General features: G+C 42.3%; 1 long non-coding RNA gene across 2 annotated transcripts; it reads left to right on the top strand.

Annotated features, from left to right (window-relative positions):
- The first annotated feature begins 7,140 nt into the window (after nucleotides 1–7,140).
- LOC111096922 lies at nucleotides 7,141–16,954 on the top strand. Of its 2 annotated transcripts, XR_005361744.1 has the most exons (8): nucleotides 7,141–7,317; nucleotides 7,987–8,087; nucleotides 9,486–9,563; nucleotides 9,802–10,035; nucleotides 11,073–11,306; nucleotides 14,147–14,234; nucleotides 15,179–15,361; nucleotides 16,093–16,954. It is a non-coding gene; the product is annotated as an uncharacterized LOC111096922 (long non-coding RNA). The 2 variants fall into 2 exon arrangements; XR_005361745.1 differs by lacking the exon at nucleotides 9,486–9,563.
- The last annotated feature ends 362 nt before the right edge of the window (nucleotides 16,955–17,316 follow it).

Genomic DNA, 17,316 nt, shown 5'->3' with positions numbered 1-17,316 from the left:
AAGTGTCTGCCTTTGGCTCAGGGCTTGATCCTGGAGTCCCGGGATCGAGTCCCACATCAGGCTCCCTACATGGAGCCTGCTTCTCCCTCTGCCTGTGTCTCTGCCTCTCTCTCTCATGAATAAATAAACAAAATCTCTTTAAAAAAGAAAAAGAATATATTTGGATCTACTTAGTTTTTGTAGAGGACAGACTGGTGAAGAAAACTGAGACATAATTGGGATCACTATCCCTGCAATTTTGTGATGTTGAGGGTAGCACTGATTGCTGCCATTTCCATAGCTTTGATTCACTATTTGGCAGTGTGTCTGTGGAGTGTGTGTGCATGCATGTAGTAGGTTTAGTGGCTTCTACTTTGCTTTCTCCACTAGCCATAGGCCAGCAAACTAATGTAGGTGATGTGTTCACCACCTAAACTATGATGTACGTTCATTCTAATCATATCTGGGGCCCACTGAAATGATAAGAATATAGTAGACCTGTTTTGAGTTGGTCCTGGACCGGGACACTATCCCCCAGGTTCATACACCCTATTTTAATAGGGGTGATATGATGTTTGGGACTCCTATTCAGTTCACTTTGTGTCTAATGGTCCTTGAAGTGGGTGGGTATTCTCTTTACCTTGGTGCACAGTTACCTAGGTAAATAGCCATGGGCTCCTTTAGGGTAAAACTGGAGGGATCATTACAATTTACAGACACAGGCTAGGGTAAGCTAGGTATTCTTCCTCATAGGGACACAGCCTCTCCTTCAATCAAAGGCCTCCTGGTAGGAAAATTGGCTCAAGTTTGAAAACTGGACAAGGGACTGCCACTTTTTATTAGGGTACTTACTTGTAAGTGCCTTAATCATTCATCCTTGATTTCAAAAAATTGCATATTTTTGAATAATACTTGAGTTGGATGCCCATCTATCTTCCCCTAAGAACACCATGTTCTGTTAAGTATCTCGATAGTTCTTTATAGGCCTGGCCTCTTGGCTGCCATTCCAGTCTTGGTCCTCATTTTGGTAATTGCTTCTACCTTGCTTCTGATGGTTAAGTGCTGACACCTGGCTTCTATTATGTTTGGATCCTGTCATCTCCATTACTGTGAGTTCTATAACAGCATCTCCTGAGATCACCCTGGCCTCTAGCCACCTCAGAGCTTCTCAGTGAGCTGGTGTTCCTCTTAGTAGCACATTGCTTATCTCTGGTGACAGTATGTCCTCTGGGCCCTCTCTTGGTGGTGGTGGTGGTGGTGGCTTGTGGCCTTATGTGGAATATCTACCCTACTATGTTAACCTCTATAAGCCTTCTGATCGGTTCTTTACTCTGCTGTAGCAGATTTGACATTTTGACTACATTTAGTGGAGCCATTGTTACCCAAGCTTCTAAGAACCATCGTATCAAATTCCTTGCTGGATGTTTAATTCTGTGTAACAGGAAAGTTTTCTCGTCTTAATGAATACTCTCATTTCCACCTTCATGTCCAACCATTCCTGATCCAGCATTCTCAGTATCCAGTTCCAGATGTGCTCTCCTGGCACTTGCTGGTACAAGTCGTTCTTCCAGCAACCTCAGCACATGTCCTTGAATGTGGTTTAAGACAACTATTTGATTATATCTCACATTTCCTGGGTTAGGAATACAGGTAGGGCTCTGCCAAGTGGCTCTTTCATTCTATAGGTTTCAGAGGTATGTAGCTAGATAGAGGGTTGGTCTTGAGGGCCTGAGACAGCTTCACTCGTGTCTGATGTCTTGACAGTGATGACTGTAGGCCTGCAATGGCCTCCCCAGCATGACACTACTGGGTAACAGCCTTCTTATATGTATCTCAGGGCTCCCTGGCAGTATAAGAGAGAAGAAACTACAGGGCTTCTTATGACCCAGCCCTCAGAAGTCTATGATTGTGTCTGTTTTTCCACATTCTATTGATCAAGGAAGTCACTGAGGCCAGCTCAGATTCAACGAGAAGAGATGAGACAGCATTTTTTAATGGGAAGAATAGCAAAGAATTTGCTGCCATCATTAATCTATCATACTTCCTTAGCAGAGCAATGTAGCACTTCAGTGATATTGTGACTTGATCCTTTATTACTGACCTGTTGGTTGGGATGACATCTGAGGATAAATTTTTTGGATGGTACATATTGTCTTATAAGCCAGAGACCCCTACATTAATTTTAAGCAATTGAGAGCCTAGTCATCAACATGGAGAAGCAATCAATTCTGCAGGCCCCAGGGGCTCAGGGAAATATGAAGATTCAGTTTTCCCAGATGATCCTATCTCAATCTCAGGATCCCCCTTTCCATCGAGGGCCCTGACTTTGATATTTCAGAGCCAGGTCTGAGCTTCAGTCTTTGGTTATTTTAAATTAAGTCCTGCACCTGATCTTTTGCCTGTCCTGCTTTCTGGCTGGAGGACACGAAAGTCTTTCTCTGTTGCTGTAGTGGCCCAGGGGCTTTCAGGTTTTACCTTAGATAGAAGGTCAATTTAAGGCAGCCTTTATTGTCTTTCTGCAGAGCATTGGTGGTTCCCAGAAGAGCTATCTTGTTCCATAGACCATCAGAACTGATTTCACTGGAATCTCTGGAATTCATATGAATTAGCACCTGCATTGGCCTCCCCTTCACAGAGGTGCCAGCCTAGATCACCTCCAGTGGAACCTTCAGCATTGCCCAGCTACAACTGCATGGGGTCAGCAGGGCTCCACCTATGATCATGTGGGACCCTGAGTGCCAGCCAGACAGCAGATGAGTGAGTGCCAGTGACCTTCCAGGATTATTCCCAGCTCCAAATCTCCAAATGCCTTAGTTTGAGCTCTCCTGGGAAAGGACTCTGAGGCACATGTTTGTAGGCAGGATTTTATCTTACTTTTTTTGGAGGATGGGCAGTGCGCTCTGGAACAATACCTGTGACGAGTGAGGGAAACAGGTTTGGTTAAAAGAAGCTGAACTGTCCTCTGCCAACACTTCAGGAAGCTCTGGAACTACATATTCCAGATTAAGTGATGATGAACCCTGGGCCTTTGTGCTCCTGCAAGCAGGCTGTCCCCCAGAGAGGAGTCATGACCTTGGGCAAGGCAGCTCCTATCAGCCAAAGGCAATTGTTGGGAGGGCATGGCTGTGATCCAACAAGGAGCCAACAAATCCTGGAAGCAGGAGAAAGATTGCCTCAGTTCTGAAGGAAAGCTGGTTAGTGTCCAACAGGATTTACTGCACATCGCCCAGTTGGGTTAGTGGGATACACACTAGTGACAGAATAAGCAGTCAACTGGGACACAATGCACAGACCACAAACTGGGAAGTCAGAGATCACAGCTCTGAAGCAGGCTTATTACCAACAGTGACCAGAGGACAGGCAATGGCAACATTATGACCACATAGTCAGTGCTAAGGATTTATTGGATGGGAATTTTTGAATGACTACATGGTTGGAATAATAGAGAATCAGAACTCAGGGAGCAGTCTGGCTTGATTGGCTTGGCCAAATTCTTCTGGCTTGTCTGAGCTGCATATGCTCCTTTTGAAGCCGCTCATTTAAATCAAGGGCAGGAGTGATAACAAGTCCTTCCTGAGAGGAGGACCTGGGGTAGGCATCTTCTGTGCTATAGTACGTCACCTCAGGTATGTTATGACAAAATGACCACTTGGAGACTAACTCGAAAAAACACTTTCTATTTGTGCTTCCATGGGATAATGTGGCTGAAGTTCTCAATAATCCATTAAAAATGAATTTTTGGAATAAGCTTGTTTGTATTAAATTGGAAACTGCTTGTGCTCTAGTTGAGGTAGGAAAGTAGAGTAATTCCAGAAAGGAGTAAAACAGTAAGAGGCCTCCACAGAACAGTAAGAGTTCTGTCACTTATTTCACTTATTTCAACTAGGTGGCTCAACCAAATACTGACAGCAAATACAACTAGGGGCAGAAAATTAAAAATCATATGTTGGGAAAACATGTTTATTTGCTCCCTTGTTGGAGATGATATTTGGAGAAAGTCCCATTAGATCAAGTACTATAAACAGCGACAGAGATTTGGGCACATGCCCCACAGCAGGCAAGTTAGAAAAGCTGTAAATCGAGGGATATTGATACAATGACAAACACAATTTAATGATGGGGCTTTGAACTTGGGTGCAAGGGAAGATGACATTTCTCTCCCTCGGGTTGCAGAGGCACATGAGGGATGCCTTCCCAACCAGCCCCACATCTTTCATAGACAGTTGTGGCTGTTTCTTCCTATCATTTTCAGTAAGACAATCTTAATTTTTAAAAGAAGTCCTTGAAAATGCTTTTTTCTCTTGAGTTCTGTCACTTATTTCATTTGATTTGTTTAAAAAATTGGTTAAAAAATATCACCAAAGTGCATAGGACTTTTTAAAAATCATCCCGGATTTTAAAGCAACGGATCATTTTTCATAGGAACATTTAAATATAAAGAAATGGTCAGCCCTATTCAGAATGCCAAAATCCAAATGTTCCAAAGGTGTTTCGGCTTCAGACATGAATAAATATATTCTTTGAATTGGTCTCTTTGTACTCGGTCCCATACTGAGAATAAACTGCCAAGTTAGCAGCCTAGAAAGCAGAAAAAAAATTTCTGTAGATTTATGGATAAGCTGAAAAGAGTTATAAAAATACACTGATTGAGCCCAGGAAGCAAATTTCCTGGAAACATTTATAACCCCAGGGTTGTTATAACTCCTAGGGCAAGGCAGAGTGTGGAGGCAATGCACGAGGCTGTGGTGGGCAGCCCCACCTGACCCTGGGTGAGACCACTGTGGCTTCTGGGGGGAGATGATGGTCTGTTTATATTGTTTTGCTGGGGTTTATGAAGGATTCTTGTCCTCTTCTCACAGTGGATACTTGTTGAAAACACAAATTAGGACGGGAAATATGTTGGATCAACCAAACCAGCCTTCTAGGGAGTCTGGTTAGCAGTTTGAGATGCAAATTTCTATAATTTGCCACAGTTTGGGCCAACGGTTGCCGTGGAGTGAATGCTGAAGTTGTCAGATGATCTGATCCGGGTAACACATGGGCTTTGCCACTTACCTGGCTGCATGAACTTCAGCAGCTCATAAACCTTCTGAGCTTCCTTTTCGTTGCCTGGTGAACTGAGAGGGCTCCTATCCCAAAGAGCTGTTGTGTCCACCTGTGATGACACAGGTAAATGTTTGCAGTGTCCCTGCTGGGCATCCTGTCTGGTGCTCCCAAATATTAGTATACCCTGAACTTATTCAATAAGATAGCACAGGCTTAGCTTGTAGCAGAATGTACATAATGCTTGGCATTTAGTGAGGAATCAACACTATCTTTTGACAATTAAACACGGCTTTCTCTTTGGCCTGTGTGTTGGGTGTACGGCACAGTTATAATAGAGGTCAAGAACACCATATCCTTATTCTTCACTCATCAGCAAAGCATTTTTTTTCTTGAGTTCTAATCTTTGCTCATACAAAAACATTTTTTGAACAAATATTAATCATGTAGCAGTTATATATAGACTTTGTGCTCAATGGTAAGCCTAGAATGGTGAGCAAGACAGACTTGGTCTCTCCTCACTGACGTACAGTCGAAGGGAAGGGAACCACAGCAACTGAACAGTCAGTGAGGTCAGTTTCCTGGTTTGCCTTTACCAGCTATGACAATCCCATGGAGGAGAAGTAGCCAGGTGCTGTGAAAGTCTGAGGGGCTCAAGGGAAGGGGATTTGGGGGGAATAATTCTTGCCCTGGGATCTGATGGATGAGTAGCAGCAGATAAGAGAAATCGAATGGTAAGAGGAAGGACCTGGAGGGAAGGGAAAGGAGGGTGTAAGGTACTGATAGGCCATGTGGGTTGGAAGCAAGAAGAGAATGAATCACACGAAGCAAGGATGCAAGGCATCCAGGTCGCATAAGGATTTCACCCTAAAAGCAAAGGGCTGCAGGTGAGGGCAGCAGGTAAACATGTTGGTTTGGCACCAATAACAGGTTTTGGGAGACAGGGTGAATTTGGGCAGACTTAGGAAGTGGTTCAATAGGCCCAAGTGTCTCATGATGGAAGCTTGGACTAGGGAGGTGGCTGGAGAGAGGGAGACAATGAGGGATTCTACATATGCTGAAGATTTTAAATTCATAGGTTGTGGTGATGAGCTGACTGTGTCAGGTGGGGAAAGGGGGTTTCTAGTGACTACTCCCACACCTCTGGAAGGATGATGGCACCATTCCCTGGTGCAGAGACGTGTGTGAGCCTGTGGAGACTCGTGGAGGTGGAGGTGCTTTTGAGACACTTGAATGACAGACACAAGGAGCAGACCCCTGCATCAAGGTCTGGCCTAGAGATGGGGACTTGGAAGTGAGGGCCCCACGTGGGGTATGGCTGAGAAGTAAAGAGGGAAGAGGCCTGGGCCTGGGCCTCTTTATGGTCTGTCTGAGCATAGGCCTGGGAACCTGGTCAGGAATGTCATGGACAACTCATCTACTGAGTTTCTTAGGATAAGAAATCCCTAAGTGACTGGACCCAGAGATGGGAATTCTGGGACCCAGGGGTAAGATATAGCAGGTATGTGCGCGTGTGTGTGTGGAGGGGCAGTGGGCATGACCCATGCTTCTCAGAATGGAAAGCCAGAATCAGAATAGAATGCAAATATACATATGTGCCTGGTATTCTTGGTCTTGGTGGATTGTACCGAAGTGCAGTGCATAAGGGAACCATTTCCATGCAACTTTCTGTTGCATATGGATTTGAAGGAAGGGAAACGCATTGCTTTAAGCCTGCTATTGTTGTTTTTTCCAGAAGTCCTTTTGATTAAAATTGCAAGTACATGGGCGCCTGGGTGGCTCAGTGGTTGAGCATCTGCCTTTGGCTCAGGTCGTGATCCCGGGGTCCTGGGATCGAGTCCTGCATCAGGCTCCTTGCAAGGAGTTTGCTTCTCCCTCTGCCTGTGTCTCTGCCTCTCTCTGTGTCTCTCATGACTAAGTAAGTAAATAAATAAATAAATAAATAAATATCTTTAAAAGAATTGCAAGTACACACACAGTTATATACACACATATGCAACTAGAAGGCACCCACTTTAGTTTATATATTTGGAAAGATAGCTTCATTTTCCCTAAGAAAGTGAAGGAAAATGGCTCTAATCATTTTTCTGTTGCAGACAAAATATAAGAATGCCATACTGCTTGCTTGTGATTCTACTCATTTACTTAATGAAGAAAAAGAAGAGCAAACGTTTTCACTAAGGACTTGATTCATGTGTATAGTGATTGCTAGAAATGCCAGCAACCTCCACATGTCTGTTGGTAAAGAGGCAGAATTCAAGTGTGAGGATTGGGAAGAGGGCAGTAGGCAGTCAGGTGAGCATATCCTGACCTCACCTCAGGGAATGTCATTAGATTTTTTGTTTTTAAAGAAAATTACTTAAAGAGAAAATAATAATGATAATGATAGGAAAGAAAATAATTTGTGAATTTTATGTTACTCTTTGTTCCTATTTTGAATTTGGTAGGAAAGCAAGTGTTCATCCCTAGATATTAAGTGTGGGAGAAAGATGCTGTCCAACACCTAGGACTGATCAGAAAATTCACTTTGGAGAAGTTGAGCTTCTTTTATGAGAGTGTGAGCTAAACCCACTCCCTGCCTTTGATGATTTGATTTATGATTCATTAGGACATTTATAACTTGCTGAAGGAATAAAACCTAAAGTTGCTAGATCTTAGTGTGCTCACCATCAGAAGGTACAATAATGCAGGTGCTCCTTTAATACTGAAAAAAAAATAGGAAGAAAATAATGTACGATAATAAGTGTTATAGGAATACTGATTGGAATATACCTATATAAAAATGGCACATTGCTGTATTTGTAACCGAAGAATTGTGCAAGAAACAGTGTTAAATGGTGTGAAAAGGTGGGAAACCTCATATTTAGTATATAGACAACAGGCAAAGGAGAGGATTGCTCAAAGCAGCTAGAAAGCAGTGGGGAACCACTGAAATAAGGATTTTCCCAATTGTCTTTCTGCTAGGACTTCAAGTAGCATCTTGTAGTTATTATGTCACCAGTGAATCCCTCCAGAAGCAACAGATAAGTAGGACATGAATTTTGACCTCAAGTCCTGAGGCAAAGGTATGTAGATAAATGTGGGAACATGAAGACAGCTTCTCCTCTAATATGTGCTTTTATTTCCTGGAAACTGTACAGTTTAAAATTTTTTCTCCTATTCTTCTTCTCTTTTCTCTCTTACCCTGTGGAATTTGAATAGACAAATTGCCTACAGATTTAAATAGGTGTTTTAGAATTTTTGAATGGTTTGAAAATAACCCCCCCCCTTTTTTTCAGCAAAAGAAGTGCATTCCTGCCAGGTGCTTTTAAAAGCTCTGTTTGTTTAATAAAAATTACTTGAATATTTAAACATAGGTTTAGACTTTGAATAAATCACTCATGACGAATTGAGCACAGCAGTCTAAAAGGGAGGCCTAAAGTTATTTTTATGTTTAGAAGTTGAATTTACTTTTATGAAATGAAAAAAAAAAAAAAAAACACACGCACTTCCAGGGCTGTTTCATGGTGAAGTAGTTTCAGAACTGGTGGGAAGGAAATAAGGTATTTGCTAAAATGAAAGGCATTTTTGGTTTCCGAAAACATGCTCTGTAGCTACTGAGATTTGATGTGATTTTAGACTCGTTGAGATCTGGTAGCATTTCCACAAGCAGTGACATTTCTATAATCTTCAAATTAAGTGTCATTTAAACTATTCAGCAGGCCAGTGACTAGATTACTTGCCCATTTCCACTTCCACGAGGAATGGGGAGCGATCTACGGCTTGGTTTTTCTCATGACGTGCCTGTGGATCTGTACTTCCACTGATCTCCTTATTCACAAATTTTCAGTGGCCCAGTTTTGGAGGAGAAAGATCCACCTTCTTGGGATGTAGACCTCCCCCCGCCCCCCTCCTGCGTTTGAGGGCTGATGAGCTTTCACGCGGTGCCACTAGGGGGCGCGCATGGGCCAGCGGGGAGCCTGCAGCCCCAGGCATCAGCAATAATGATTTTTAACAGGGGCAGAGTTCACTATTTGATACCTTGTATTGGTGCTTGCAGTCTTTACAATTATAAGCCGGGAAGTACTAATTGGGAAAATGAAGACAAATTAAGTTTTTAGACATTATGTTTCTGGGTTTCCTTCATGTTTGGATTTTATAGCATCTTTTTTTTTTTTTTTTTTTGAATCAGTGTGATTTAGTGAGAAGTCTACTGAGTAGTATATAGATGGTCTTGGACAAATTTAATGAGATTTTGTTTTCTTATCTGTAAAACAGGCACATACAAGGATTCTGTGATGATTAGGTGTTTGTGAAGGAGTTTGGCCCATAAGAATTGCTAAAGAATATATTAGAATTAGATACTTCAGTATTTTAAGACTTTTTCTTCTCTTTACGTATTTCATATTATGTATGTCTTGTTCAATCACTTATGTAAAAAACTTTTAAGCAGAAAGAATTTCTCTCTCTGAAAATTTTTACAGTTTTCTGCTCAAGAACCAAGACGTTCTTTCTGAATCTTCTATGTCCAATGAAATTAAATGTGAGACAGAAAGCAGAAGGTATTTTCTGACGCGGGGTGTTTGTAGCTTTGATTCTAAGGTCGGCAATTTTTTGAAGCTTTTTAACACCTACCAGTATAACGGTACATACCTGTCCAGTGGATTGGCTTCACCAGTTCAAAAAAACCCCCACTGTATTAATTGTGATCATTTTAAATATTAAACACCCCTTTTATTAACCAGAAAATGAAAGCTTTGTGAATTTTATGTAACTCTGTTCCCACTTTGAATTTTGTAGGAAATCAAGTGTTCATCCCTAGATATTAAGTGTGGGAGAAAGATGCTGTTCAACACTTAGGACTGATCGGAAAATTCACTTTGGAGAAGTTGAGCTTCTTTTATGAGAGTGTGAGCTACACCCACTTCTCTGTCTGCTTTTGAAGATTTGATATATGATCCATTAGGAGATTTACATCTTGCTGAAGGAATAAAACCTAAAGTTGCCAGATCTCAGTGTGCTCACCATCAGCAGGTACAATAATGCAGGTGCTCCTTTAATACTGAAAAATTGGGAGTAGTCGTGTCAATGGCCGGCAGAGTGGGCCCGTGTGCAGAGAAACCTCCTCTTGGCTTCTGTGTCCCTTGCTGTGAGCTGGTCACACTCTTCAGTTCTGGAGAAAATTCTTTTCTGGGCCAGACAAACCCAGTGCTCTAGGCTAAGCCCAGTCGAAGACCAAGTCAGCTCATGGTCGTGAAAGTTCTTCAGTGCTGGCTGCCGAGGCACTCTTCTCTGGGACAGCCAGAACACAGGCTTGTTCTCTTCCACACTTCTCATTTCAGATCAGTGGCTCTTTCCAGCCTCCCACCCAGGGGCCACCACCATTGCCCGTTGATGAATCTGACCCCACCAATCTTAAATGGGTAAAATAAAGCAAGAGCTCATTTCTTTCGTCTTTCTTATTGCAGCAAGAGCACCCCACGATCCTACAGGGTCTGCTTGTGTGAGCCTGGCCATGTGAATCAGGGTCCCTAGGGACTCCCACATTTATAGCACCAAAAGCCTAAAGCACCTTTGCTGCATTCTCATTTTATATCAAACCATGGGGTTTGGGCTGGTCTCTAACAGCAAAGTACAGGTCTGTGCATGAAGTGGATGGGCCAGAGAGAACCAGCCACCTTCCAAGTGACAGGAGCACAATTTGGACTTGCCCAATATGCTGTTCTTGGACACTTTTGCCCCCCAGACAGAGAGCCACCTCAATCCTATGAAACTTGAGATAGAGGTTGTGACAGGTGGGGTGGGATTTGATGACATAGAAACCTGCCAGTCCTGCTACCAGCTGCTAAACCAGAGGTCGGCAGACTTTCTGCGAAGGAACAGATAGTAACTGTCTTGAGCTTGGCGGGCCACCTGGTCCTGTCACAATTCAACTCAGTCATTGACATGGACAATAGGTAAATGAACGAGTGTCTGTGTTCCCAGTGAAAGTTTACTTATACACCTATTAGGTGGTGGGTGCTATGGGCTGCAATTTGCTATTCTTGCTCTGACCATCCCACCCCCATTAGTTCCACAGAAAAGGGGCCAATAAAGCACCCTTCCGACAGAAAGGACCAAGACCCTGGAATAAAAGAGAACAGACATCTGTTTCACTTTCTCAAATCCTTATTCGGGCTATCGTTGCCCCTTCAGAAGTTTCTGAAGTCCTAAGACATAGCAGGACTGTCTTCTGTAGACAGCCCTCTCACAGGGGAAGAGGAAGAAAGCCACCATCTGGAATGGATTAGGAGCCCACTCCTCAGGTACGTTTGTAGACTAACATTTGTCCATTTCGGTGGGCCTGTGGGCAGTGGGCTTCTTCATATAACAGGCGTTTTCCCCAAAGACTATTTGCAAGAGGGACATTTTTTTTTCTTCCTTCCTTAGTTGCCCTGCAGAATGTATGCTCAGGGGAGAATTCTCCAGCTCACACTTAATCAAGTGGCCCACCAGGCCACTTTGCCTCTCCGCTGGCCTCCAGCTTGGAAGATAATCATGGCACCCAGCCAGGAGGTCTCAGGGCTCAGCCGTGGTTGGGTCTCTCCTGTAATGCCACAGTAGAGGCCCAGGTCACCCTATTATCTACCTCATGATTTAACGTGGATGGGGCAGTCTTTGGAATGGTGGGCCAGATATCGTAAACAAATGACGGTCGCCTTCTTGAATGCTTGTGTGTGGTCACGAGGTAAGATCCCTGTTGCCATGTCTTTGCTGGGACCAGCTTGCCCCAGTGAAGTAAGCCTTGACGGAAACCCGAGAGCTTGTAGTGTTTGCTGTGGGATTGACAAGACAGACCTGCTGCACTTGGTGGTCTGCTGAATCATTCTACATGTTGCCATTAGACGAATCCTTCCAGGATTGTTCAGATGGATGGAAGGCTGTGTTGAGAACAGCCAGTGTTGCTTAAAATCCTGAATGATAACTTGTAAGTGCGTATATTTCCTTCTAAGAAGGAGAATCGGCCCTGTAGATGTTATTTCCATAATCTTTATTTTCCTTCTGTTGAAATCTAAATAATGTAGCCTGTACAATTGAAAAAGCAGCAAAAATAAAATTTCTTTTGGTAATGATTTCAATATTACGGTTTTCCTCTTTATTATTATTATTATTTTTTGATAAACTGCAGTTTCTGTGAGTGACCACTAATGTAACAAGGTGGTTGTTTCTTCTACGTTAAAATAAGACTCGTTTCTTTTCAATCCTCCTACTCACTTAACCCAAATTTGGCTTTCTTTTGCCTCTTTCATCACCTTTCTTTCTTTCTTTCTTTCTTTCTTTCTTTCTTTCTTTCTTTCTTTCTTTCTTTCTTTCTTTCTTCTTTCTTTCTTTCTTCTTTCTTCTTTCTTCTTTTTTTTTAAGATTTTATTTATTTATTCATGAGAGACACAGAGAGTGAGAGGCAGAGACACAGGCAGAGGGAGGAGCAGGCTCCAACTCTATCCTGGGGCTCCAGGATCACGCCCCGGGCCGAAGGCAGACACTCAACCGCTGAGCCACCCAGGGATCCCCCATTTTTTTCATCCCTTTCTAGAGCTTTCTGATCTAACCTGCTACTAAATCAACCGGTCTTCTACCTCTGTGATGAAGTAGAGAAGGAAAGTTAGCAGCCTTCTGCTTTAAGTCCAGACTCCTCTGCTGAGGACTTTCCTCCTTCCTCTTCCCTCCCTTTCTCTGCCTTTACCCCATTCTTTCAAATAGTTAAAAAAAATGTCTCTTGCTTCCACTCCAGACTCCTGGCTCCCCTCCTCTGAGGCAACCACAATTAATAGTTTGCTTGGGGTTTTTTTTGGAAATTCTTCTGCACGTGCAAGCACACAGCCCCCTGTTATTTGTTAAATAAATAGTATGTGGTATCCAGTCAATGTTTTGCATTTTGTGCTCTTTATTCAACCCACTTCTTGAAGATTATTCTACATCAGCACATGTGGGTTGACTCCAAACCTTTCCATGGCTCGTGTGTAGTTTCCAGCGTCTTCCATGCTCTGCTCCACCTTTTCCTAGTGACCGTTAATGGTCATTGGTCCCCTGGGTGGCATCAGGATGGCTTTCTTCCATCTCTCCCATCTGCCCTGAGGCCACGTGTTTCCTCTCCATGCACCTGATCGTTTAGTCTGGCACATCCTTCAGGACCCAATTCATCCTGCCCCTGACTAAAATCTCTTGAGACTATGGTCTCAAGGTTAGCACTTAGTTGTTCCCTTTATGTCATCTTCTTTCCCCCTGATGGAACCACAGATCCCTCCGGGCAGCCCCTTTGACCATCTTATTCTTCCAAAGTGCCTAGCACAGTGCCAAGAACTAATTTCACTGGATTCTTCCTCAAAGGCATGGCCACATCTATCACTTTCCATTTTTGACTGTGAGCACATTTTAGGGCCTCTGGGGTGCTTTTGGGGTTGTTCCCATCCCCGCAGTGAGTAATCCTGATGCTCATCCCAAACAGTAAAGGCCAGGGCTAACTTTTATGCACCTCTCTTTATTTATTGTCATTCTAACATGGAGCCTGGAGCCATGATTTTATTTTACTCTTTCTGTTGTGATTTCCCCAGCTTGCTTATAAAGCTCTAACATTGGCATCAGCCAATGTTGCAAGAGATGTAGGTATTTTCATATCCACTAAAAGATATACCAAAAGCAGACTCTAAAGTAATTAAAGTTCCATGATTTAAGAGAAAGAAGAGGTCTCAGCAACCTGGCTGGGCCTAGTGGGTCACCTGGACACACCCAGACTTAATAAAAGTTGGAATTCAGGGCTTGGGCTCCAGGCCATGGGGTGTCTTTGGTGCATCCTGTCCCCTCTGCCCTACTCAGTCCTTATCCCTCACCTCTGACCTCAGGTACTAGGCCTCTTTAATTCCTGTTGTCTAGATGTGGGTTCTATCACCTCTTCTTCCTCAGGAGACAGAAGCATGTACAATTCACATATAACGGATTGCCTATATTTAGTTAGGGCTAATTGAACACGTTGGTTAGGCATTGGTGGCTTCCTCCATGTTGCTCGGTAACTGAGGCAGACCAAAGCCCAAAATATCTCTTGGAAGTCTTTCAATTGTTCTTTGAAAGTTCTTTCTGACACAGTGTTCTTGATATCATTTTTCTTTAGAAAGTCTTTTTAGTCCCTGGAAGACATCTTCGCCAAGCGATAGATTACTGCTACATTTTGAATAAATGAATTTGCTGTCTCCACTAAGGTAAGCCCTTCCTTAGTTAAGGTAAGTTCTGTTACTTTCTCACTGGATGCTGAAGGATGTGTAATCACTTTCATAAACAGAAAGAACTATTTTTCCATGCCACTTTATTTTTCAACTTCTAAAGGCCAAAAAGAAAAAAAGAAAAAAGAAAGAAGGAAAACCTGAAAAAAAAAAAAACAGTAATACATTATTTTGCGGCAGAAAAAGCTCCATTGAGGTGAAAATTTGGGTGTTGTGATTAAGAAAAGATTAAGGATATAAATTAGGTGATCGTGACAGGTAGAAGGTGCCTTGTAGGTGAGATGTGGGAAAAAAGAATGAAAGAAAATGAAGAATATATCTAGAAAGGCAGAGATAATAAGCATATGTTTTTATTTGCTCATCAATGTTTGTGTTCACAAAACGTTTTAGAGGAAATGTAGTACAACAAATATAATGAAATAGTTTCAGAATTGTTCCTTTAGGGCAATAAGAACCAATTTGTACCCTTTAAGTATATAGTAAGAGTTTAGTAAGTGTGTGCTGGTCCCAAGATAGAAGTAGTATGACAAACTTTTCCCAGATACTAAGTATCAGATGTCTTATTATCAAAATCCCTATGGCTTTACTCATCTTTTAGAGCTAAAAAAGGGGATTTTATTTATTTATTTGACACAGAGAAAGACAGCACAAGCAGGGGGAGCAGTGGGAGAGGAAGAAGCAGGAGGGAGCCGGGATGTGGGGCCCTATCCCAGGACCCTGAGATAATGACCTGAGCTTAAGGCAGATGCCACCCAGATGCCCCAAGAGCTAGCACTTTTTATGATATGATCTCTTATGCACTGTAAAAGGCACAGACAAGCTAACCTTATAGACACAATTAATAATATCACAATATCAGGGTTTTTTTTTTAGAGTTTGAAAGATTATTCTAACTTTCTAATAAAAGATCTGATGAATTACAGAAAGGAGCCATCTGAAGATATCAAGATAAGTGTAGTCTGTAGAAGATTGGAGAAATAATACTGATTTATGGTCTTGTTTAGAAATGTACATTTTAAGCAGTTTGTGTCCAAACTGCCTTCTGATAATTAAGGCACCTCAAATCAACATCAGTGATATGAAATTTTGGAGAGACTATAACTAAAGTGAGTATGCATTTGATTTGTTTTGGTCACTTGATAAAGTTTGATTTCTTAACAAGCCATATGTATGTAACAAAGATCTAATATTCAAAATGTCTCTGCTCATGTTGCATCAGAGGATTGATTCAGCTGGAATTAATGCTATATCTTTCAGCTGCCCTTGAAAATATAACATCTGAAAATTGGATTATCTTGCTGTCGCAATGTGGTTACTATCCAGTCTGGGGTAGATCTTGGATGAACACTGATAGCCACCAGTGGGTCATAAAAAATGGGAAATCTTTGCCTTCCAGATTACAGATCTGGACCTTTCTTCTTCTCATTTCCAGTGACTCTGTCTTTTCTCCCATGCCCATCTTGTCCATCCTGCAGGATAAGGGGACTTATCTTTCCTCCAGACTAACCACACTTTAGGGAACATGCTAAATGCAGCTCACCAGTGAGTTTAGCACAGATCTGAACTATTAAGCAAACCTTTTGGATGTGTGCCTTTATACCTGCACACCCTGTTTCCACCTGATGGCATCTGCAGCTGGGAACAGGTGAAAAGTGAACACCCATCAACAGGAAAGGAAGCAGGTGACCTTAGAACTTAGAAGCTGGGAGTGTAGTCACATAACTCAGTCTAGAGCAAGCCTATGGTGATGAAAGGGATTTTTGTTGCCCTACATTTTTCATGGTGGACCTGTCTGGAATTATAGGAGTGTGATATATTATCTTCTCATTTTCTTTAGACAAAGCGGTCGGCTAGAAAGGGAGGATGCATCATGCCAAGAATTATCTAAGTGAAACCAAATGCAACAGCCTGAAATGCTTGGACTCAGTTGTTTCCAAAACCTGTTCTTCCTTTGTGGAATGAAACCAGCCCAAACTGCTGTCTGGAATGCAGTAATCATTGTGAGGGTGCTCTGCTTTTAACAACGTGTTAGGAGAAAGTGTTTCTATGCCAGCTCCTGGAAGGTTATGTGATATATTAAATTTTACAAGCCTAGTCCCTTTTTTGGTAGGGAAAAACCGATAAAGGAAAACTGGGTTGCCAGGGACTTGCCCAGTGTGCATCTGGAATGTCTCCGCAAGCAAAACCTGGCTTTGGACTTACTCTGATAGCCTTAGGGCTTTTGGTGATTCCACTGTCCAGTCCTCTCCCCTGCTAGTTGCAATGTGAAAATGCAGGCTGAGAAAAAGTTGACAAGAGCCTTGCATTCCATATTCTAGAGAGGCCTTCCTAATAGAAGTGGAGATTTGAGGTCAGGAACAATAAGAAATAGTTTTATGGAAATGGAAAATTTAGAGAAAAACAAAAATACAAAAAAGTAGAATTTTTATAATGCCTCACTTTTCTTGTTTTGGAGTATAAGGATTAATAAGTGAAACTTTCCCTTTCCCCCTCACTGACCCCCAAAGGAACCGGAGCTAACAGTCGAGCAACCATCACACCAGACTGCTCCTTGGGCTTCTCTGTCCAACTGCATGCATCTGCACACAAATAATTTTATGGCATTTTTACCATATTGGACCACAATGTATGTATTGTTTGACAGCATCTCTTTTCACCTGTTCTTTGACATGGATATTTTTTCAAATCAGTTCACATAAATCTACTTCACTTTGAAAAGTTGCTATGTAGTGTTATAGTATATGTATATATATATTTTTTTCCTTTTCCTTTTTTATACATTTATTTATTTTTTCATAAATTTATTTTTTATTGGTGTTCAATTTGCCAACATATAGAATAACACCCAGCGCTCATCCCATCAAGTGCCCCCCTCAGTGCCCGTTACCCAGTCACCCCCAAGCCCCACCCACCTCCCCTTTTACCACCCCTAGATCGTTTCCCAGAGTTAGGAGTCTCTCATGTTCTGTCTCCCTCTCTGACATTTCCCACTCATTTTTTTTCTCCTTTCCCCTTTATTCCCTTTCACTAATTCTTATATTCCCCAAATGAATGAGACCAT

Source organism: Canis lupus, chromosome 7, assembly GCF_011100685.1.
Source record: "Canis lupus familiaris isolate Mischka breed German Shepherd chromosome 7, alternate assembly UU_Cfam_GSD_1.0, whole genome shotgun sequence".
Classification (NCBI taxonomy): Eukaryota; Metazoa; Chordata; class Mammalia; order Carnivora; family Canidae; genus Canis; species Canis lupus.
The sequence above is the reverse complement of the archived record's forward strand: the minus strand, read 5'-3'. Positions and strand labels throughout refer to the sequence as shown.